The 24,078-nt window shown below is 45.5% G+C and overlaps 1 long non-coding RNA gene across 1 annotated transcript in view; it reads left to right on the top strand.

Annotated features, from left to right (window-relative positions):
- The first annotated feature begins 6,039 nt into the window (after positions 1-6,039).
- Positions 6,040-24,078, top strand: part of LOC139238084 (uncharacterized) — a 253,606-nt gene continuing 235,567 nt past the window's right edge. The window contains exons 1-2 of the long non-coding RNA XR_011588567.1: positions 6,040-6,275; positions 12,417-12,505. This is a non-coding gene — a long non-coding RNA (uncharacterized lncRNA). The remainder of the gene's footprint in view (positions 6,276-12,416; positions 12,506-24,078) is intronic.

Raw genomic sequence — 24,078 nt, 5'->3', positions numbered from 1 at the left:
TGATCATCCTGGAGCCACATCTCTGTAATCCCAATCACATCATATTTGTTAACATCTATTTGCACAGTTAATTCATCCACCTTATTACGGATACTCCTTGCATTAAGACACAAAGCCTTCAGGCTTGTTTTTTTAAAACCCTTTGTCATTTTAGAAGTTTGCTGTACAGTGGCCCTTTTTGTTCTTTCCCTTGGGTTCTCTGCCCTCCACTTTTACTCATCTCCTTTCTGTCTTTTGCTTTTGTCTCCTTTGTGTTTCCCTCTGTCTCCCTGCATTGGTTCCGATCCCCCTGTCATATTAGTTTAACTCCTCCCCAACAGCACTAGCAAACACTCCCGCTAGGACATTGCTTCTGGTCCTGCCCAGGTGCAGACCGTCCGCTTTGTACTGGTCCCACCTCCCCCAGAACCGGTTCCAATGCCCTAGGAATTTGAATCCCTCCCTGCTGCATCACTGCTCAAGCCATGTCCTGCACCCGCTCCGAGACATCCTTGACCCTTGCACCAGGGAGGCAACATACCATCCTGGAGTCTTGGTTGCGGCCGCAGAAACGCCTATCTATTTCCCTTACAATTGAATCCCTTATCACTATCGCTCTCGCACTCTTTTTCCTGCCCTCTTGTGCAACAGAGCCAGCCACGGTGCCATGGACTTGGCTGCTGCTGCCCTCCCCTGATGAGTCATCCCCCTCAACAGTACTCTAAGCAGCGTATCTGTTTTGCAGGGGGGTGACCACAGGGGACCCCTGCACTACCTTCCTTGCACTGCTCTTCCTGCTGGTCTTCCATTCCATAACTGGCTGTGGACCTTTTACCTGCGATATGACCAACTCGCTACACGTGCTACTCACGTCATTCTCAGCATCATGGATGCTCCAGATTGAATCCACCCTCAGCTCCAACTCCGCAACGCGGTCCGCCAGGAGCTTGAGGCGGATACACTTCCCACATAGGTAGTCGTCAGGAACACTGGTGTCGTCCCTGAGTTCCCACATGGATAAGGAGGAGCATAACACGTGACCGAGTTGTCCTGCCATGACTTAACCCTTAGATAGGCAACAACAATGCTAAAGTTTACTCACTGTTATAGAAGAGAAAAAAGAAAACTACTCACCAATCACCAGCCAATCACTTACCCCCTTGGCTGTGACGTCACCTTTCTGTTTCTTTCTACTTCTCTTTTGCATTCTCCCTGTAGCTGCACAAGTACGTCTTTTATAGACCTCTCCACGCACCTCTCGCCGATTTGTAAGTTTGACCCGAACACCCTACTACCCTCTTTGGCCACGGCAGAGCCAGGAAGCAATTTTGGACCTTGTCCATAGTTCAACACAAATAAAGGATCATTATTCTCAATTTCACGTGACACATTTGCGCTACCATGATATGTACTTTGTTGAAGCCACCTGCTCTCCATCTGTTCATGTAGATCAGAATGGACTAACGAGAGCCTCGTCTTAAAAGCCCTTTTCATGAGCAGTTCAGCGGCTGGAAATCCAATGAGCGAGTGTGGTCTCGTGTGGTAACTAAGCAGGACTCGCGATAGGCGAGTCTGCAGTGAGCCTTCAGTTACCCCCTTCAAGCTCTATTTCATTGTTTGCACTATTCTCTGCCTGATAATTGAATGCTGGTTTGAACGGGGCAGATGTTACATGTTTGATTCCATTGCGCGTCATGAACTCTTTGAACTGGGCACTGGTGAAACACAGCCCGTTATCACTCACAAGAGCATCCGGCAGACCGTGCATGGCAAACATGGCCCGCAGGCTTTCAGTGGTGGCAGCGCCCTATCAGCCTTCGACAGACTTGTGGATGCATAAGCAACCGGTTGCAATTTCCAAGATTCATTAGCTTATTGCAAGACACACCCGACACCATATGAGGACGCATCACATGCTAGTACCAAACGCAGACATGGATCATACAACACAAGCAATTTGAGCATAACAGTTTTCTCGCTTTTACAAAGGCATTTTCTTAGCTTTTACCCTATACCCATTCGTCTCCTTTACAGAGTAAGGCATGCAATGGTTCTGACTGTGTGCTGAGACCCGATAGAAAGTTACCAAAGTAGTTCACGAGTACCAGAAACGACCGCAGCTCCGTCACGTTCTGTGGCCTTAGTATGTTCTCGATTGCCTCCGTCTTCGAATCTGTTGGAGTGATCCCGTCCACTGCAATTCTTCTCCCCAGGAACTCCACTTTAGGTGCCAGGAAAATGCACTTCGATCGTTTTAAGCTGAGCCCCACGGGATCAAACCGATTAAGAACCTCCTCCAGGTTCTGCAAATGCTCCATTGTGTCCCAACGTGCAACCAAAATGTCATCCTGGAAGACCACGGTGCTTGGGACTGACATCAGTAAACTTTCCATGTTTCTCTGGAATATCGCCGCAGCTGATCGACTCCCAAACGGGCATCTGTTGTAAATGAAGAGACCTTTGTGCGTGTTGACGCAGATAAGGCCCTTCGATAATTATCCCAGCTCCTGTGTCATTTAGGCCGAGGTCGATTCCATCTTCATGAACATCTTTCCTCTTGCCAGCGTCAGAAAAAGTTCGTCTGCCTTTGGAAGTGGGTATTGATCCTGCAGGGAGAAACGATTGATGGCTACTTTGTAATCACCACAGATTCTGAGTGTGCCATCTCCCTTGAGGACTGGAACAATCGGACTGGCCCACTCATTGAAATCGATCCGAGAAATGATGCCTTCTCATTGCAGCTGGTCCAGCTCGATCTCCATCCTCACTCTCTCATCATGTACAATACTGCTCCCACCTTGTGGTGAAAGGGTCGCGCCACTGGAATTATGTGGATCTGCACTTTTGCTCCTTGGAACTTCCCGATGTCTGGTTCAAACAGCAAGAGGAACTTGTTTGAGACCTCGGCACATGAAGTGTTGTTGATGGACGAGAGCGCTCGGACGTCGTCCCAGTTCCAGCATATCGTCCCCAGCCAGCTCCTGCTGAGAAGCTTGGGACCATCGCCCGGTAGCACCCAGACTGTAAACTTGTGCACCACTCCATCGTAGGAGAGCTTTACAGTAGCACTGCCGATTATGAGAATCAGTTCCTTTGTGTAAGTTCTCAGTTTAGTGTGAATGGGTGTCAGGTCTGGCCTTGAGGCCTTGCTGCATCTCAATTTATCGGAAGTCTTTTTGCTCATAATGGACTCGCTCGCGCCTGTGTCCAGCTCTATTGACACCGACAGTTCATTTAATTCAATCTTCAGCTTTATCGGGGACACTTTGTGGTAAATGTGTGCACCGCATATACCTCTGCCTCCTCAGTCTGAGGCTTTGGTACCTCATGATCCACCCTGGATCTGTCCTCCTCTGCAACATGGTGGTTTGCAGGATTAGTAGGGTTTGCAGCTCGCCTGCACATACGTTGGATGTGTACCATTGTTCCAAAGCCCTTGCAAACGTAGCCATTGAAGTGGCATGAATGGAAATGATGATCACCCCCGCAGCGCCAACAAGATGTTAATGGCCTAGCATTCACCACCCTTGATGGTGGACTTTGAGACATCTGCGGACGTGCAGCTGCATGCATGTGGGGACTGCCCTGTTCGTTACGATTCAAAAACAACATACTTTGTTCACAGTCCTTGTACCAACACGGTGAGATTTACTTGTTATCGTCACTGGTGGCGATGAACGCTATGGCTTTACTCGAGGTTAGGTTCTCTACAGTCCAAATTTTGTGAAGTATTATTTCATGGTCAATGTTCAGTAAGATATCGTCCCTGAGCATGTGCCCCAATTGTCCTTCAAATTTGCAATGTCCTGCAAGACATCTTAGCTCGGCGACATAGCTCGCCACTTCCTGACCTTCAGACCCTTTGTACGTATAGAACCAGTGCCTCAGCATCAGAACGCTTTCCTTTGGATTAAGATGTTCCCGAACCAGTGTGCTCAATACATCACAGGATTTCTCTGTGGTTTTCGCTGGAACAAGCTGATTTTTCATGAGGCCATACGTTGGTGCCCCGTAAATGGTGAGGAGAATCGCCTTTGTTTGGCAGCATTTGCTTCTCCTTCCAGCCATTGGCCACGAAGTATTGGTCGAGTCATTCCACGAAGGTTTCCCAATCATCTCCCTCCAAAAATTTCTCCTGGATGCCCACTGTGCTATGCATCATTGCGATGGGGTCCGTCATCTGTATCTCGTCGCCATTGTTATGTATGATAAAGAGTCAGACCAGATACTGTGAGCTCAAAGTAAAGTGTGACCTTAGCCTTTTATTGCTCGTCTCCAGAGTGCCTCTCAGCCTGTGAGTCCTTCTTAAGTACAGCTGCTCCCAAGGGATTGTGGAATCCCTTGGGATTCCAGGGGATGAGCCCTCTGGTGGTTGAATAAGGTATTTACAGGTTTACATACAGAAAACAAACAAAGGCTAAGAACATAAGAAATAGGAGCAGAAGTAGGCCATCTGGCCCCTTGAGCCCGCTCTGCCATTCAACAAGTTCATGGCTGATCTGATCATGGCCTCAATTCCACTTCCCTGCTCACTCCCCATAACCCTTGACTCCCCTATTTTTCAAAAATAAGTATATCTGCAATTTTAACCTATTCAATAGTGCAGCCTCCGCTGCTCGCTGGGGTAGAGAATTTCAAAAAATCACGATCCTCAGAAGAAATTCCTCTTAATTTCCATTTTCAATGGGCGACCCCTTATTCTCAGACGATGCCATCTAGTTCTATGTTCCCCGCAAGAGGAAGCAGAGATCAGTGGAGGAGCTAAAGACCTGATAATGGAAGTAGTTAAACAATTATTTTGGTGCAAGGAATACTGCAAGGTATGTTAGTAACAAGTAATTATAATCAACAAGCCCATCAAAATTAGCAAAGGCAATTACAAAGACCAGAACATTTCAAAGGCGATCTCATACAGTAAGTGTAGAGTTCTTCTAACTACTTCCAAAAATCGTTAAACAATACAGAAAATAACAGATTTCCAGTCTTAAGCAAGATAGTTCTTTCAAGGATTGGTTTAAAGGAACGTCAAATGAGTGTAAATTGAGGCACACCGGTTCAGTCAATGACACCCACAAGCCGTATACTCAAACAAAAAAAGCTTGGGATTTCATGTGGTAAAAGATGAACTTCGTGAGAAGTGAAGTAATCTCGAGTAAGAAAAGGCCCAAAATGGAAGGAAAGGGAACATTAATTAATCTCCTCATATTACGGAGAAATCAAATAATCCACACACGGTGTTTGAAATAAGCTGAAATATTCAATATTTATACAGAACATTAATCTCCAGCTCAGTTATGACGATCAGCAAAAACAAAATCTAACTGCCAGAATCACTACCCAATGCAATCAGAGTCATCATTATAGGCAGTCCTTCGAAGCGAGGATGACTTGCTTCCACGCCAAAAAAGAATGAGTTTACAAGTGTTTCAATGAAGGACCTAATATTCGAGATCTCAAACTACATTTTGGAGGGTGGAAGATGCCTTTGCTTGGAATTTGATTTAACGTGTGGTGGCCGTTGCACACCAGCCACCACACCGGCTTGACGGAGCTAGGTCTTGGTCCAGTGGCAAGGGTTAACCAAGACGACTGGAGACCAGCTCTGCTGCACGGACGGAGTGCCATCCCCTAGTCTGGGCAAAAGACTCACGCCTTTCCTGGGCCCCAGTCACTTCCTTCTACAAACTCTAAGCGCTCCTGTTCCCCTCCTGCTGTAACTGCCCGCGCTGCACTCAGCGATGTGACTTGGCAGCCGTCGCCCTCCTGCAGTGGTATGGCGCCGCACGCTGCTCCCTCTGATGGCCCCGGCCTGCTGATGGTCTTGCAGGCCGGGACCGCGTCCATTTCCGGGCCGGGCCGCCGCACGCTGCTCCCTCTAATGCAGCCTTTCAATCACAGTAAATCATCGAAAAGTCACGAACATGGCCTTTCAATGCCGGTTTATTTAACCAGCATTCCCTGCGGCGGTGAATGTGCCGCACCCAGACGACAGGCGTCCAGTGCGCATGCGCAGTATCAGGCTGAGTTTGGAGCATGCGCACTGCGTGTAATGGTGGAGTGCATGCGGTGAACATCTGCTGCGTAAAAGAGCGCTTTTTCAGCGGGGCAGAGAGGAGTAATGGACCAGCCGGTAGCCGAGGAGTCTTCATAAATAACTGGTGCCCGTCGTAAGGCCGGAATAATAACCGGAATATTGGCGGCGGCTGCCTCGAGGCTTTCTCCCGATCACAGGTCCAGGGTAACGCCGGCCATCTTTGTATAGGAAGGCAAGTTCAGCGGCCCGCCATCTTGATTCAGTGAGTAGCAACGCGCATGCGCGGCCATCTTGGTGCAGGAACAACATGTTGCGTCAGTGTCTTTCCCACCGGTCCTCCAGGGGAAAGCAACAAATAGTCATTTTATTCTCACTCCACGCCTCGGATTTTTCACCATCTCCGAAAGGCGCTGCTCAGTGCTCAGCTTCCGGTTTACGTCCCAGACAATTGTAACAGGAATGCCCCAGAGCTGTTCACTCCCAGGGTTAGAGTCCCCATATACAGTCCCAGGGTTAGAGTCCCCATGTACAGTCACAGGGTTTGAATCCCCATGTACAGTCCCAGGGTTGGAATCCCTGTGTACAGTCCCAGGGTTGGAATCCCTGTGTACAGTCCCAGGGATGGAATCCCTGTGTACAGTCCCAGGGTTGGAATCCCTGTGCACAGTCCCAGGGATGGAATCCCTGTGTACAGTCCAAGGGTTGGAATCCCTGTGCACAGACCCAGGGTTGGAATCCCTGTGTACAGTCCCAGGGTTGGAATCCCTGTGCACAATCCCAGGGTTGGAATCCCTGTGTACAGTCCCAGGGTTGGAATCCCTGTGCACAGTCCCAGGGTTAGAGTCCCCATGTACAGTCCCAGGGTTAGAATCCCCATGTACAATCCCAGAGTTATTATCTCATCAGAACATAAGAAATTGGAGCAGGAGGAGGTCATCTGGCACCTCGAGCTTGCTCCGCCATTCAATAAGATCATGGCTGATCTGATCATGGACTCAGCTCCACTTTCCCGCCCGCTCCCCATAACTCTTCATTCCCTTATCACTGAAAAATCTGTCTACCTCTGCCTTAAGTATGTTCAATGACCCAGCCTCCACAGCTCTCCGCGGCAGATAATTCCAGAGATTAACACCGCCCTGAGTGAAGAAATTTCTCCTCATCTAAACTTTAAATGGGTGACCCCTTATGCTAAGATCATGCCCTCTAGTTCGAGTGTCCCCCACCATTGGAAATATCCTCTCTGCATCCACCTTGTCGAGGTTCCTCGTTATCTTATATGTTTTGATAAGATCACCTCTCATTCTTTTGAACTCCAATGTGAATGTGTATACACCCAACCTATTCAACCTATCCTCATAAGACAACCCTGTTCATCTCTGGAATCAAACTCTGAACAGCCTCCAATTCAAGGATATCCTTCCTTAAATACTGAAACCAAAATCACACACAATACTCCAGTTGTGGCCTCACCAATACCCTGCAAAGAAGTAGCTTACACTTCTGCTTTTATATTTCCTGATTACTTGCTGTACCTGCATACTAAATTTTTGTGTTTTATGCACAAGGACCCCCAGGTCCCTCTGTACTCTGTACTTTGCAATTGTTCTCCATTTAAATTATAATTTGCTTTTCTATTATTTCTGCCACAGTGGATAACTTCATTTTTTCCCACATTATACTCCATCTGCCAAAGTTTTGCCCACTCATTTAGCCTGTTCATATTCCTTTTCAGATTTTATGTGTCCTGACAATTTTCTTTCCCACCCATCTATGTATCATCAGCAAACTTGGCGACATTACACTCGGTCCTTTATCCAATCATTAGTATAGATTGTAATTAGTTGAGGACCCAGCACCAATCCCTGTGGCAGCACACTCGTCAACATTTGCCAACCAGAAAATGACCCATTTATCCCGACTCTCTGTTTTCAGTTAGTTAATCAAACCTCAATCCATACAAATATACTCCCCCCAACCCCATGAGCATTTACCTTGTGCCGTTACCCTCTTATGTGGCACCTTATCGAATGCCTTCTGGAAATTCAAATGCACCACATCAATTGGTCCCCCTTATCCACCCTGCTTCTTACATCGTCAAAAAACTCCAGTAAATTTGTCCAACATGATTTCCCCTTTCGTAAATCCATGCTGACTCTGCTTGATTGAATCATGCGTTTTCAAATATTCTGCTGCTGTTTCTTTAATAATGGACTCCAGCATTTTCCCAACGACAGATGTTAGGCTAACTGGTCTATAGTTTCCTGTTTTTTGTCTGTGTACTTTTTTTAAATAGAAGCATTAAATTTGCGGTTTTCCAATCTGCTGGGACTGCCCCAGAATCCAGGAAATTTTGCAAGATTACAACCAATGCATCCACTATTTCTACAGCCACTCCTCTTAAGACCCTAGGATGGAAGCCATCAGGTCCAGGTGAATTGTCCACCTTCATTCCCATTATATTACCGAGTACTACTTCATTAGGGATAGGGATTGTATTAAGTTCCTGCCTCCCTCGAGCCGCTTGATTATCCTCTTAGAAATATAGAAACTTCGAAAATAGTTGCAAGAGTAGGCCCTTCGAGCCAGCACCACCATTCAATAAGATCATGGCTGATCATTCACCTCAGTACATATTTCCTGCTTTCTCTCCATACCTCTTGATCACTTTAGCCATATGGACGATATCTTACTCCCTCTTGAATGAATCCAATGAACTGCCATCAACAAATCTCTGCGGTAGGCAGTTCCACAGGTTGACAACTCTGAGTAAAGAAATTTCTCCTCATCTCATTCATAAATGGTTTACCCCTTATCCTTGGACTATGTCCCCTGGTTCTGGACTTCCCCAACATCGGGAACATTCTTCCTGCATCTAACCTGTCCAGTCCTGTCAGAATTTTACATGTTTCTCTGAGATCCCATCTCATCCTTCTAAACTTCAATGAATACAGGCCCAATCAATCCAGTCACTCCTCAAACATCTGTCATGCCATCCCGGGAATCAGTCTGGTGAACCTTCGCTGATCTCCCTAATAGCAAGAACGTCCTTCCTCAGATTAGGAGACCAAAACTGAACACAATATGCCAGGTGAGGCCTCACTAAGGCCCTGTACAACTGCAGTAAAACTTCTCTGCTCCTATACTCAAATCCCATAGCTATGAAGGCCAACATAACATTTGCCATCTTCACTGCCTATTGTACCTGCATGCCAACTTTCAATGACTGATGTACCATGACACCCAGGTCTCGTTGCACCTCCCCTTTTCCAAACCTGCCGCCATTCAGATAATATTGTGCCTTCATGTTTTTGCCACCAAAGTGGATAACCTCACATTTATCCACATTATACTACATCTGCCATGCGTCTACACACTCACCTAACCTGTTCAAGTCACCCTGCAGCCTCTTAGCGTCCTCCTCACAGCTCACACCACCACCCAGTTTTGTGCCATCTGCAGGCTTGGAGATATTGCACTCATTTCCTTCATCCAAATCATTGTAAAGAGCTGGGGTGTCAGCACTGGGCCCTGATGCACCCCACTAGTCACTGCCTAACATACTGAAAAGGACCCGTTTATCCTGACATTCCACTTCCTGTCTGCCAACCAGTTCTCTATCCACGTCAGTACATTAACCCCAATACCATGTGCTTACATTTTACACACTAATCTCTTGAGTGGGACCTTGTCAAAAGCCTTTTGAAAGTCCAATACACCACATCCACTGATTCTGCCTTGTCCACTCTACTAGTTACATTTTCAAAAAACTCTAGAAGGTTTGTCAAGCAACCTTTCATAAATCCATGCTGACTTGGACTGATCCCATCACTGCTTTCCAAATGCACTGCTATTTCATCTTTAATAATTGATTCCAACATTTTCCCCACTACTGATGTCAGACGTTTTCTCACCCCCTCCTTTCTTAAAACGTGGTGTTACATTAGCTACCCTCCAGTCCATAGGAACTGATCCAGAGTCGATAGACTGTTGGAAAACGATCACCAATGTATCCACTGTTTCTAGAGCTACTTGCTTAAGTACTCTGGGATGCAGACGATCAGGCCTTGGAGATTTAATGGCCTTTAATCCCATCAATATCCGTAACACAATTTCCTACCTAATAAGGATTTCCTTCAGTTCCTCCTTCTCACTAGACCCTCGGTCCCTTAGTACTTCCGGAAGGTTACTTGTGTCTTCCTTTGAAGCAAAGTATCCATTTAACTGGTCCGCCATTTCTTTGTTCCCCATTATAAATTCATATATATCTGATTGCAAGGGACCTAAATTTGTCTTCACTAATTTTTTTCTCTTCAAATAGCTATAGAAGCTTTTGCAGTCAGTTTTTATGTTCCCAGCAAGCTTCCTCTCATACTCTATTTTCCCCCTCCTAATTAAACCCTTTGTCCTCTTCTGCTGTATGATAAAATTCTTCCAGTTTTCCGGTTTGATGCTTTTTCTGGTCAATGTATATGGCTCTTTCTTGGATTTAACACAATCCTTAATTTCCCTTGAGAGCCACAGTTGAGTCACCTTCCCCATTTTATTTTTACTCCAGACAGGGATGTACAATTGTTGAAGTTCATCCATGTGATCTTTAAATGTTTGCCATTGTGTATCTACCGTCAACCCTTTAAGTATCAGTCGCCAGTATATTCTAGCCAATTCACGTCACATACCTTCAAAGTTACCTTTCCTTAAGTTCAGGACTCGAGTCTCTGATTTAACTGCGTCACTCTCCTTAATAAAGAATTCTACCATATTATAGTCACTCTTCCCCAAGGGGCCTCGCGCAACAAGATTGCTAATTAGTCCTTTCTCATTACACATCACCCAGTCCAGGATGGCCAGCCCTCTATGTTGATTCCTCGATATATTTGTCTAGAAAACCATCCCTAATACATTCCAGGAAATCTTCCTCCACCGCATTGCTACCAGTTTGGTGAGCCCAATCTATATGTAAATTAAAGTCGCCCATGATAACTGCTGTACCTTTATTGCACACATCTCTAATTTCTTGTTTGATGCTGTGCCCAACCTCACTACTACTGTTTGGTCGTCTGTACACAACTCCCACTAGCATTTTCTGCCCTTTGGTATTCCGTATTCCATAGCTCCACCCATACATTGGTATTACTCTCAGTGACCGAGTGTTTTACTCTAATTAAACTAATCATGGACTGTATCTGTCTAATATTAACTCCTGCACAGTCCTCGGAAACACTCCCAGTCCCTCATCCCTCCGATGTTTCTGCAGGATTGTTTTGTGAAGACGGGCTCATGGTGAGAAACACCCTGCATGGAATGATCCCAAATTGAGCATCTCCAAGGGGCAAGACTCCCAGCTTTAATCATTCTCTGTCCTTCCCCCCGCCCCCCAGGCCCAGTTCCTTTGCTCAGATTCTGATAAAAGTAAGTTGGGAAAAGTGTGCTTTGATTTTTACAGGCTGAATTATTGCAGAGAGCTGCGCATGTTCGGTTCAGCCCTGCCCCCTGTGTCGATTCCAAGTGAGCAGAAGAGCACATGCGCCTTCCCCTCCCCCATCCCTGCCTGTGATCACCATTCACTCAAGTAGTGGAAGAAGATGGTTCAAAACAGCCGGGAATGGAGACACTGTGGCCCCGGTGTAAGGCAGCGAGCAGCAGCCTCCTTACAGCAGCACAGCGCTTTGGGAGCGTATCTGCAGATGGGCTCAGAGATCGGCATTGAGTCCGGGGGGAGTTCAGGGAGAGTCGGGGGCTCTGTGTAAGAGGCAGAGTGGAGCAAGAACCAGTCTCAGTGCGTGTTGTGAGTGGGGGAAAGGAGAGGCCATTCTCGGGCTGTGTGTGGACAGTGTGTGACCAGGGTAAGGGAGACAGAATGGTCAGAATCACCTATTTACAATCTGCTGCTTTCTCTCTCCAAACCAGTAGTGAACGTTCCTGGTTTAGTTCCCTCGGGGGCTGTGTGTAAGAGGCAGAGTGGAGCAGGAACTAGTTCCGGAACATGACGTGAATAGGGGAAGGGAGAGGCCATTCTCGGGCTGTGTGTGGACAGTGAAAGGTAACAGAGAAAGTAAATCACCTCGCTCTTTCAAATCATTGCTGCTTTCTTTCCCAAATCAGCAGTGAATTTTCCTGATTCAGCTCCAATCTCAACGTGTCTGTTGTTCTTGGGCAGTGAGCCGTGCAAACACAGCCTGACAGTGAGGATGTGAGGAGATTCACAAAGTTAATCTATTGCAGGCACCAGGAGAGGAGAGTGGGATAAGATATTTTAAAGACGGGTTATATTGCTTTGGTGAACTGAGTTCCCCAGAACCATGTTGCTTGTGATCGAGAGATACATTGTCACTCCTTAGATACATCATATTCTCCCCGCATCCATATCTTGGAACTAATAATGTTCTCGTATTATTATTCTCAGAACAAAATTCTTTATCCAGCCTGAACAAATGTGATCTTACCTCCACCCGGAACACAAGGAACAGTGCAGGCAGCTCCTTCTCACACACAGTAAGTAGAATATCACTCACAGAGCGCAGAGACACAGAACTGGCCTCAATCCTATTGCCACAGGCAGCAGAAGCTGTCAGTCCCACAGTGATCTGAAGTGGCAGAGTTACATTGTGAATCTTACAGCCACATGGAACAGTAGAATCAGATGCTGTTTCACCATTGAAACAGATCACAATGACAGGTACATTAAACACCCACACTCACTTGCCAGAAACTGACAGGTAGAGAATAAAAAACACAATCGCCGATTGGAAAACATGTCAAACAGATAGTATAAACCACACTCGCATATCAGAAGCTGATGGGTACAGAGCAAAAGCCATATTCATGTTTCAGAATCTGATGGATTCAGTATTTAACCCCTCGAAAACACCAGTAGATGACAGGTGCAGAAGAAACCCCACATTCCTGTACTATAGACTGACAGATAGAGTATACAACACAAACCCACATATATGAAAGTGACAGTAATAGAATAAAATCCCTACTTGCATACCAGAGAATGACAGGTAACGTGTAAATCGCATGGGCACATATCGAAAAACTGAAAGGCAGTACGTAAAATTGTTACTTGCATTGCAGAAACTGATAGGGGCAGAGTAAAACCCACACACACATCAGAACAATGACAGGTAGAAGGCAAAATCTTCACTCACATATCAGAAATACAGGTAAAATGTAAAATTGATTCTCACGTTCACATACCAGAGACTGGCAAATAGAGATTAAACCCAGATCACCATAGCAGAAACTGAGAGGCACAGATTAAACCTCAACATACACCAAAACCTGACAGTTACAGAAAAATACACACACTTGTATATCAGAGATTGAGAGGTACAGTATAAAACCCACACTCACATATCAGAGTCTGACATATTAAAATCCATATTCCCATAACATAAATTGACAGATACAGTGACATGCCCAGACTCACTCACCAGTAATCAGGACAGGGTAAAGACCTCTCCACCATACCAGAAACTGACAGGTACAAACGAAAGTCCACTCACAATTAAGCAGAAAAAGGCAGAAATAGAGGAAGGCCCATAATCACGTATCAGAACTTGACAGGTACAGAATAAAACCGAGACTCCCACAACAGAAATGGAGATACAGAGAAAGGCCCACACTCACATACCTGAGACAAAGTAAAACTCAGATTCATTTCCCAGAGACTGACAGATTCAGGAAAAACACTCACCTCCACAACAAAAATTGACAGTGAGAAAGTAAAATTAATATTCGATCAGGAATTGGTGGTACACAGTAAAACAACACTAACACACTGGAGAATGACGGGTATGGAGTCGAGCTCACATTCAGATAACAGAAATGGACAGATACAGCACAAAACACACTCACACACTAGGAATGGAAAGGTGCAGAATGAAACCCACAGCCAATTACCTGCAATTGACAGGTACAGGATAAAACCCACGCTCTTGTATCAGAAACTGACATATAGAGTAAAACACTCATTCACATAGCAGAGATGGGCAGATACAGATTCAAATCCACCATAGCAGATACCCACAATATTAATTCTATATTTACCTGTCAATAGATCAGAGAATGAAAGTGTCAGTATCTATCTGAGAATCACCGGTCAGTCCCACACTGACACTGCACCGGAGATTGAAAGTGGCAGTGTCCAGCTTACACTCATCTGTCAATCAGAATCTGTCACATAGTGTCAGAGAATGAGAGAAGCAGTATCTATCCAACACTCACCTGTCACATTGTGTCAGAGAATGAGAGAGGCAGTATCTATCCAACACTCACCTGTCACATTGTGTCAGAGAATGAGAGAGGCAGTATCTATCCAACACTCACCTGTCACATAGTGTCAGAGAATGAGAGAGGCAGTATCTATCCGACCGTCACCTGTCACATAGTGTCAGAGATTGAGAGAGGTAGTATCGATCCAACACTTACCTGTCACATAGTGTCAGAGAATGAGAGAGGCAGTATCTATGCATCACTCACCTGTCACAAAGTGTCAGAGAAAGAAAGAGTCAGTCTCTATCCAACACTCACATGTCACAAAGTGACAGAGAATGAGGGAGGTAGTATCTATCCAACACCCACCTGTCACATCGTGTCAGAGAATGAGAGAGGCAGTATCTATCCAACACTCACCTGTCACATAGTGTCAGAGAATGAGAGAGGCTGTATCTATCCAACACTCACCTGTCACATAGTGTTAGAGAATGAGAGAGGCAGTATCTATCCAACACTCACCTGTCACATAGTGTCAGAGAATGAGAGAGGCAGTATCTATCCAGCACTCACCTGTCACATGGTGTCAAAGAATGAGAGAGGCAGTATCTATGCATCACTCACCTGTCACACAGTGTCAGAGAATGAGAGAGGCAGTATCTATCCAACACTCACCTGTCACATGGTGTCAGAGAATGAGAGAGGCAGTATCTATCCAACACTCACCTGTCACATGGTGTCAGAGAATGAGAGAGGCAGTATCTATGCATCACTCACCTGTCACACAGTGTCAGAGAATGAGAGAGGCAGTATCTATCCAACACTCACCTGTCACATGGTGTCAGAGAATGAGAGAGGCAGTATCTATGCATCACTCACCTGTCACACAGTGTCAGAGAATGAGAGAGGCAGTATCTATCCGACACTCACCTGTCACATGGTGTCAGAGAATGAGAGAGGCAGTATCTATGCATCACTCACCTGTCACACAGTGTCAGAGAATGAGAGAGGCATTATCTAACCAACACTCACCTGTCACATGGTGTCAGAGAATGAGAAAGGTAGTATCTATCCAACACTCACCTGTCACATAGTGTCAGACAATGTGAGAGGCAGTATCGATCCATGCTCACCTGTCACACAGTGTCAGAGAATGAGAGAGGCAGTATCTATCCAACACTCACCTGTCACATAGTGTCAGACAATGTGAGAGGCAGTATCTATCCAACACTCACCTGTCACAGTGTCAAAGAATGAGCGAGGCAGTATCTATCCAACACTCACCTGTCACATAGTGTCAGAGAATGAGAGAGGTAGTATCTAACCAACACTTACCTGTCACATCGTGCAGAGAGTGAGAGGGACAGTTTCTATATCATACTTACGTGTCACTTAGTGTCAAAGAATGAGAGAGGCAGTATCTATCCAACACTCACCTGCGACATAGTGTCAGAGAATGAGAGAGGCAGTATCTATCCAACACTCACCTGTCACACAGTGTCAGAGAATGAGAGAGACAGTATCAATCCAACACTTACCTGTCACATAGTGTCAGAGAATGAGAGAGGCACTATCTATCCAACACTCACCTGTCACATAGTGTCAGAGAAGGAGAGAGGCAGTATCTCTCCAACACTCACCTGTCACATCATGTCACAGTGTGACAGAGACAGTTTCTATATCACACTTACGTGTCACTTAGTGTCAAAGAATGAGAGAGGCAGTATCTATCCAACAGTCACCTGTCACATAGTTTCAGAGAATGAGAGAGGTAGTATCTATCGAACACTCACCTGTAACATAGTGTCAGAAATTGAGAGAGGCAGTATCTATCCAACACTCACCTGACACATAGTGTCAGAGAATGAGAGAGACAGTATCTATCCAACACTCACCTGTCAGATTGTGTCAGAGAATGACAGAGGCAGTATCTATCCAACACTCACCTGTCACATAGTGTCAGAGAATGAGCGAGGCAGTATCTATCCAACACTCACCTGTCACATGGTGTCAGAGAATGAGAGAGGCAGTATCTATGCATCACTCACCTGTCACACAGTGTCAGAGAATGAGAGAGGCAGTATCTATCCAACACTCACCTATCACATGGTGTCAGACAATGAGAGAGGCAGTATCTATGCATCACTCACCTGTCACACAGTGTCAGAGAATGAGAGAGGCAGTATCTAACCAACACTCACCTGTCACATGGTGTCAGAGAATGAGAAAGGTAGTATCTATCCAACACTCACCTGTCACATAGTGTCAGACAATGTGAGAGGCAGTATCGATCCATGCTCACCTGTTACACAGTGTCAGACAATGAGAGAGGCAGTATCTATCCAAAACTCACCTGTCACACAGTGTCAGAGAATGAGAGAGGCAGTATCTATCCAACACTCACCTGTCACGTAGTGTCAGAGAATGACAGAGGCAGTATTTATCCTCCACTCACCTGTCACACTGTATCAGTGAATGAGAGAGGCAATATCGATCCGACCGTCACCTGTCAGATTGTGTCAGAGAATGACAGAGGCAGTATCTATCCAACACTCACCTGTCACATAGTGTCAAAGAATGAGCGAGGCAGTATCTATCCAACACTCACCTGTCACATAGTGTCAGACAATGTGAGAGGCAGTATCGATCCATGCTCACCTGTCACACAGTGTCAGAGAATGAGAGAGGCAGTATCTATCCAACACTCACCTGTCACGTAGTGTCAGAGAATGACAGAGGCAGTATTTATCCTCCACTCACCTGTCACACTGTATCAGTGAATGAGAGAGGCAATATCGATCCGACCGTCACCTGTCAGATTGTGTCAGAGAATGACAGAGGCAGTATCTATCCAACACTCACCTGTCACAGTGTCAAAGAATGAGCGAGTCAGTATCTATACAACACTCACCTGTCACATAGTGTCAGAGAATGAGAGAGGTAGTATCTAACCAACACTTACCTGTCACATCGTGCAGAGAGTGAGAGGGACAGTTTCTATATCATACTTACGTGTCACTTAGTGTCAAAGAATGAGAGAGGCAGTATCTATCCAACACTCACCTGCTACATAGTGTCAGAGAATGAGAGAGGCAGTATCTATCCAACACTCACCTGTCACACAGTGTCAGAGAATGAGAGAGACAGTATCAATCCAACACTTATCTGTCACATAGTGTCAGAGAATGAGAGAGGCACTATCTATCCAACACTCACCTGTCACATAGTGTCAGAGAAGGAGAGAGGCAGTATCTCTCCAACACTCACCTGTCACATCATGTCAGAGTGTGACAGAGACAGTATCTATATCACACTTACCTGTCACTTCATGTCAGAGAATGAGAGAGGCAGGATCTATCCAACAATCACCTGTCACATAGTTTCAGAGAATGAGGGGGGCATTATCTATCCAACACTCACCTGTCACACTGTATCAGAGAATGAGAGAGCAAGTATCTATCCATCACTCACCTGTCATGTAGTGTCAGAGAATGACAGAGGCAGTAGTTATCCAACACTCACCTGTGACATAGTGTCAGAGAATGAGAGAGGCAGTATCTATCCAAAACTCACCTGTTAGATAGTGTCAGAGAATGAGAGAGGCAGTTTCTATCCAACACTCACCTGTCACATAGTGTCAAAGAATGAGAGAGGCAGTATCTCTCCAACACTCACCTGTCACATCATGTCAGAGTGTGACAGAGACAGTATCTATATCACACTTACCTGTCACTTCATGTCAGAGAATGAGAGAGGCAGTATCTATCCAACACTCACCTGTCACATAGTTTCAGAGAATGAGAAGGGCAGTATCTATCCAACACTCACCTGTCATACTGTATCAGAGAATGAGACAGCAAGTATCTATCCATCACTCACCTGTCATGTGGTGTCAGAGAATGACAGATGCAGCAGTTATCCAGCACTCACCTGTCACATAGTGTCAGAGAATGAGAGAGGCAGTATCTATCCAACACTCACCTGTTAGATAGTGTCAGAGAATGAGAGAGGCAGTATCGATCCAACACTCACCTGTCACACAGTTTCAGAGAATGAGAGAGGCAGTATCTATGCAACACTCACCTCTCTCGGAGTGTCAGAGAATGAGAGAGGCACTATCTATCCAACACTCACCTGTCACACTGTATCAGAGAATGCGAGATGCAGTATCTATCCAACACTCACCTGTCAAGTAGTGTCAGAGAATGACAGAGGCAGTATCTATCCTCCACTCACCTGTCACACTGCATCAGAGAATGAGAGAGTCAGTATCTATCCGACCGTCACCTGTCACATTGTGTCAGAGAAGGACAGAGGCAGTATCTATCCAAAACTCACCTGTCACATAGTGTCAGAGAATGAGAGATGTAGTATCTATCCAAAACTTACCTGTCACAACGTGTAAGAGAGTGAGAGAGACAGTTTCTATATCACACTTACGTGTCACTTAGTGTCAAAGAATGAGAGAGGCAGTATCTATCCAACACTCACCTGTCACATAGTGTCAGAAAATGAGAGAGGCAGTATCTATCCAACATTTACCTATCACATAGGGTCAGAGAATGAGAGAGGCAGTATCTATCCAAAACTCACCTGTCACATAGTGTCAGAGAATGAGAGATGTAGTATCTATCCAAAACTTACCAGTCACATCGTGTAAGAGAGTGAGAGAGACAGTTTCTATATCACACTTACGTGTCACTTAGTGTCAAAGAATGAGAGGCAGTATCTATCCAACAGTCACCTGTCACATAGTTTCAGAGAATGAGAGAGGTAGTATCTATCGAACACTCACCTGTAACAGAGTGTCAGAAATTGAGAGAGGCAGTATCTATCCAACACTCACCTGACACATAGTGTCAGAGAATGAGAGAGACAGTATCTATCCAACACTCACCTGTCAGATTGTGTCAGAGAATGACAGAGGCAGTATCTATCCAACACTCACCTGTCACATAGTGTCAGAGAATGAGCGAGGCAGTATCTATCCAACACTCACCTGTCACATGGTGTCAGAGAATGAGAGAGGCAGTATCTATGCATCACTCACCTGTCACACAGTGTCAGAGAATGAGAGAGGCAGTATCTATCCAACACTCACCTATCACATGGTGTCAGAGAATGAGAGAGGCAGTATCTATCCAACACTCACCTGTCACGTAGTGTCAGAGAATGACAGAGGCAGTATTTATCCTCCACTCACCTGGCACACTGTATCAGTGAATGAGAGAGGCAATATCGATCTGACTGTCACCTGTCAGATTGTGTCAGAGAATGACAGAGGCAGTATCTATCCAACACTCACCTGTCACATAGTGTCAAAGAATGAGCGAGGCAGTATCTATCCAACACTCACCTGTCACATAGTGTCAGACAATGTGAGAGGCAGTATCGATCCATGCTCACCTGTCACACAGTGTCAGAGAATGAGAGAGGCAGTATCTATCCAACACTCACCTGTCACGTAGTGTCAGAGAATGACAGAGGCAGTATTTATCCTCCACTCACCTGTCACACTGTATCAGTGAATGAGAGAGGCAATATCGATCCGACCGTCACCTGTCAGATTGTGTCAGAGAATGACAGAGGCAGTATCTATCCAACACTCACCTGTCACAGTGTCAAAGAATGAGCGAGTCAGTATCTATACAACACTCACCTGTCACATAGTGTCAGAGAATGAGAGAGGTAGTATCTAACCAACACTTACCTGTCACATCGTGCAGAGAGTGAGAGGGACAGTTTCTATATCATACTTACGTGTCACTTAGTGTCAAAGAATGAGAGAGGCAGTATCTATCCAACACTCACCTGCTACATCGTGTCAGAGAATGAGAGAGGCAGTATCTATCCAACACTCACCTGTCACACAGTGTCAGAGAATGAGAGAGACAGTATCAATCCAACACTTACCTGTCACAATAGTGTCAGAGAATGAGAGAGGCACTATCTATCCAACACTCACCTGTCACATAGTGTCAGAGAAGGAGAGAGGCAGTATCTCTCCAACACTCACCTGTCACATCATGTCAGAGTGTGACAGAGACAGTATCTATATCACACTTACCTGTCACTTCATGTCAGAGAATGAGAGAGGCAGGATCTATCCAACAATCACCTGTCACATAGTTTCAGAGAATGAGGGGGGCATTATCTATCCAACACTCACCTGTCACACTGTATCAGAGAATGAGAGAGCAAGTATCTATCCATCACTCACCTGTCATGTAGTGTCAGAGAATGACAGAGGCAGTAGTTATCCAACACTCACCTGTGACATAGTGTCAGAGAATGAGAGAGGCAGTATCTATCCAAAACTCACCTGTTAGATAGTGTCAAAGAATGAGAGAGGCAGTATCTATCCAACACTCACCTGTCACACAGTGTCAAAGAATGAGAGAGGCAGTATCTCTCCAACACTCACCTGTCACATCATGTCAGAGTGTGACAGAGACAGTATCTATATCACACTTACCTGTCACTTCATGTCAGAGAATGAGAGAGGCAGTATCTATCCAACACTCACCTGTCACATGGTGTCAGAGAATGAGAGAGGCAGTATCTATGCATCACTCACCTGTCACACAGTGTCAGAGAATGAGAGAGGCAGTATCTATCCAACACTCACCTATCACATGGTGTCAGACAATGAGAGAGGCAGTATCTATGCATCACTCACCTGTCACACAGTGTCAGAGAATGAGAGAGGCAGTATCTAACCAACACTCACCTGTCACATGGTGTCAGAGAATGAGAAAGGGAGTATCTATCCAACACTCACCTGTCACATAGTGTCAGACAATGTGAGAGGCAGTATCGATCCATGCTTACCTGTTACACAGTGTCAGACAATGAGAGAGGCAGTATCTATCCAAAACTCACCTGTCACACAGTGTCAGAGAATGAGAGAGGCAGTATCTATTCAACACTCACCTGTCACGTAGTGTCAGAGAATGACAGAGGCAGTATTTATCCTCCACTCACCTGTCACACTGTATCAGTGAATGAGAGAGGCAATATCGATCTGACCGTCACCTGTCAGATTGTGTCAGAGAATGACAGAGGCAGTATCTATCCAACACTCACCTGTCACATAGTGTCAAAGAATGAGCGAGGCAGTATCTATCCAACACTCACCAGTCACATAGTGTCAGACAATGTGAGAGGCAGTATCGATCCATGCTCACCTGTCACACAGTGTCAGAGAATGAGAGAGGCAGTATCTATCCAACACTCACCTGTCACGTAGTGTCAGAGAATGACAGAGGCAGTATTTATCCTCCACTCACCTGTCACACTGTATCAGTGAATGAGAGAGGCAATATCGATCCGACCGTCACCTGTCAGATTGTGTCAGAGAATGACAGAGGCAGTATCTATCCAACACTCACCTGTCACAGTGTCAAAGAATGAGCGAGTCAGTATCTATACAACACTCACCTGTCACATAGTGTCAGAGAATGAGAGAGGTAGTATCTAACCAACACTTACCTGTCACATCGTGCAGAGAGTGAGAGGGACAGTTTCTATATCATACTTACGTGTCACTTAGTGTCAAAGAATGAGAGAGGCAGTATCTATCCAACACTCACCTGCTACATAGTGTCAGAGAATGAGAGAGGCAGTATCTATCCAACACTCACCTGTCACACAGTGTCAGAGAATGAGAGAGACAGTATCAATCCAACACTTACCTGTCACATAGTGTCAGAGAATGAGAGAGGCACTATCTATCCAACACTCACCTGTCACATAGTGTCAGAGAAGGAGAGAGGCAGTATCTCTCCAACACTCACCTGTCACATCATGTCAGAGTGTGACAGAGACAGTATCTATATCACACTTACCTGTCACTTCATGTCAGAGAATGAGAGAGGCAGGATCTATCCAACAATCACCTGTCACATAGTTTCAGAGAATGAGGGGGGCATTATCTATCCAACACTCACCTGTCACACTGTATCAGAGAATGAGAGAGCAAGTATCTATCCATCACTCACCTGTCATGTAGTGTCAGAGAATGACAGAGGCAGTAGTTATCCAACACTCACCTGTGACATAGTGTCAGAGAATGAGAGAGGCAGTATCTATCCAAAACTCACCTGTTAGATAGTGTCAGAGAATGAGAGAGGCAGTATCTATCCAACACTCACCTGTCACATAGTGTCAAAGAATGAGAGAGGCAGTGTCTCTCCAACACTCACCTGTCACATCATGTCAGAGTGTGACAGAGACAGTATCTATATCACACTTACCTGTCACTTCATGTCAGAGAATGAGAGAGGCAGTATCTATCCAACACTCACCTGTCACATAGTTTCAGAGAATGAGAAGGGCAGTATCTATCCAACACTCACCTGTCATACTGTATCAGAGAATGAGACAGCAAGTATCTATCCATCACTCACCTGTCATGTGGTGTCAGAGAATGACAGATGCAGCAGTTATCCAACACTCACTTGTCACATAGTGTCAGAGAATGAGAGAGACAGTATCTATCCAATACTCACCTGTCATATAGTGTCAGAGAATGAGAGAGGCAGTATCGATCCAACACTCACCTGTCACACAGTTTCAGAGAATGAGAGAGGCAGTATCTATGCAACACTCACCTCTCTCGGAGTGTCAGAGAATGAGAGCGGCACTATCTATCCAACACTCACCTGTCACACTGTATCAGAGAATGTGAGATGCAGTATCTATCCAACACTCACCTGTCAAGTAGTGTCAGAGAATGACAGAGGCAGTATCTATCCTCCACTCACCTGTCACACTGCATCAGAGAATGAGAGAGTCAGTATCTATCCGACCGTCACCTGTCACATTGTGTCAGAGAATGACAGAGGCAGTATCTATCCAAAACTCACCTGTCACATAGTGTCAGAGAATGAGAGATGTAGTATCTATCCAAAACTTACCTGTCACATCGTGTAAGAGAGTGAGAGACAGTTTCTATATCACACTTACGTGTCACTTAGTGTCAAAGAATGAGAGAGGCAGTATCTATCCAACAGTCACCTGTCACATAGTTTCAGAGAATGAGAGAGGTAGTTTTTATCGAACACTCACCTGTAACATAGTGTCAGAAATTGAGAGAGGCAGTATCTATCCAACACTCACCTGACACATAGTGTCAGAGAATGAGAGAGACAGTATCTATCCAACACTCACCTGTCAGATTGTGTCAGAGAATGACAGAGGCAGTATCTATCCAACACTCACCTGTCACATAGTGTCAGAGAATGAGCGAGGCAGTATCTATCCAACACTCACCTGTCACATGGTGTCAGAGAATGAGAGAGGCAGTATCTATGCATCACTCACCTGTCACACAGTGTCAGAGAATGAGAGAGGCAGTATCTATCCAACACTCACCTATCACATGGTGTCAGACAATGAGAGAGGCAGTATCTATGCATCACTCACCTGTCACACAGTGTCAGAGAATGAGAGAGGCAGTATCTAACCAACACTCACCTGTCACATGGTGTCAGAGAATGAGAAAGGTAGTATCTATCCAACACTCACCTGTCACATAGTGTCAGACAATGTGAGAGGCAGTATCGATCCATGCTCACCTGTCACACAGTGTCAGAGAATGAGTGAGGCAGTATCTATCCAAAACTCACCTGTCACACAGTGTCAGAGAATGAGAGAGGCAGTATCTATCCAACACTCACCTGTCACGTAGTGTCAGAGAATGACAGAGGCAGTATTTATCCTCCACTCACCTGTCACACTGTATCAGTGAATGAGAGAGGCAATATCGATCCGACCGTCACCTGTCAGATTGTGTCAGAGAATGACAGAGGCAGTATCTATCCAACACTCACCTGTCACATAGTGTC

This window comes from Pristiophorus japonicus, chromosome 25 (genome assembly GCF_044704955.1).
Source record: "Pristiophorus japonicus isolate sPriJap1 chromosome 25, sPriJap1.hap1, whole genome shotgun sequence".
NCBI lineage: Eukaryota > Metazoa > Chordata > Chondrichthyes > Pristiophoridae > Pristiophorus > Pristiophorus japonicus.
The sequence above is the reverse complement of the archived record's forward strand: the minus strand, read 5'-3'. Positions and strand labels throughout refer to the sequence as shown.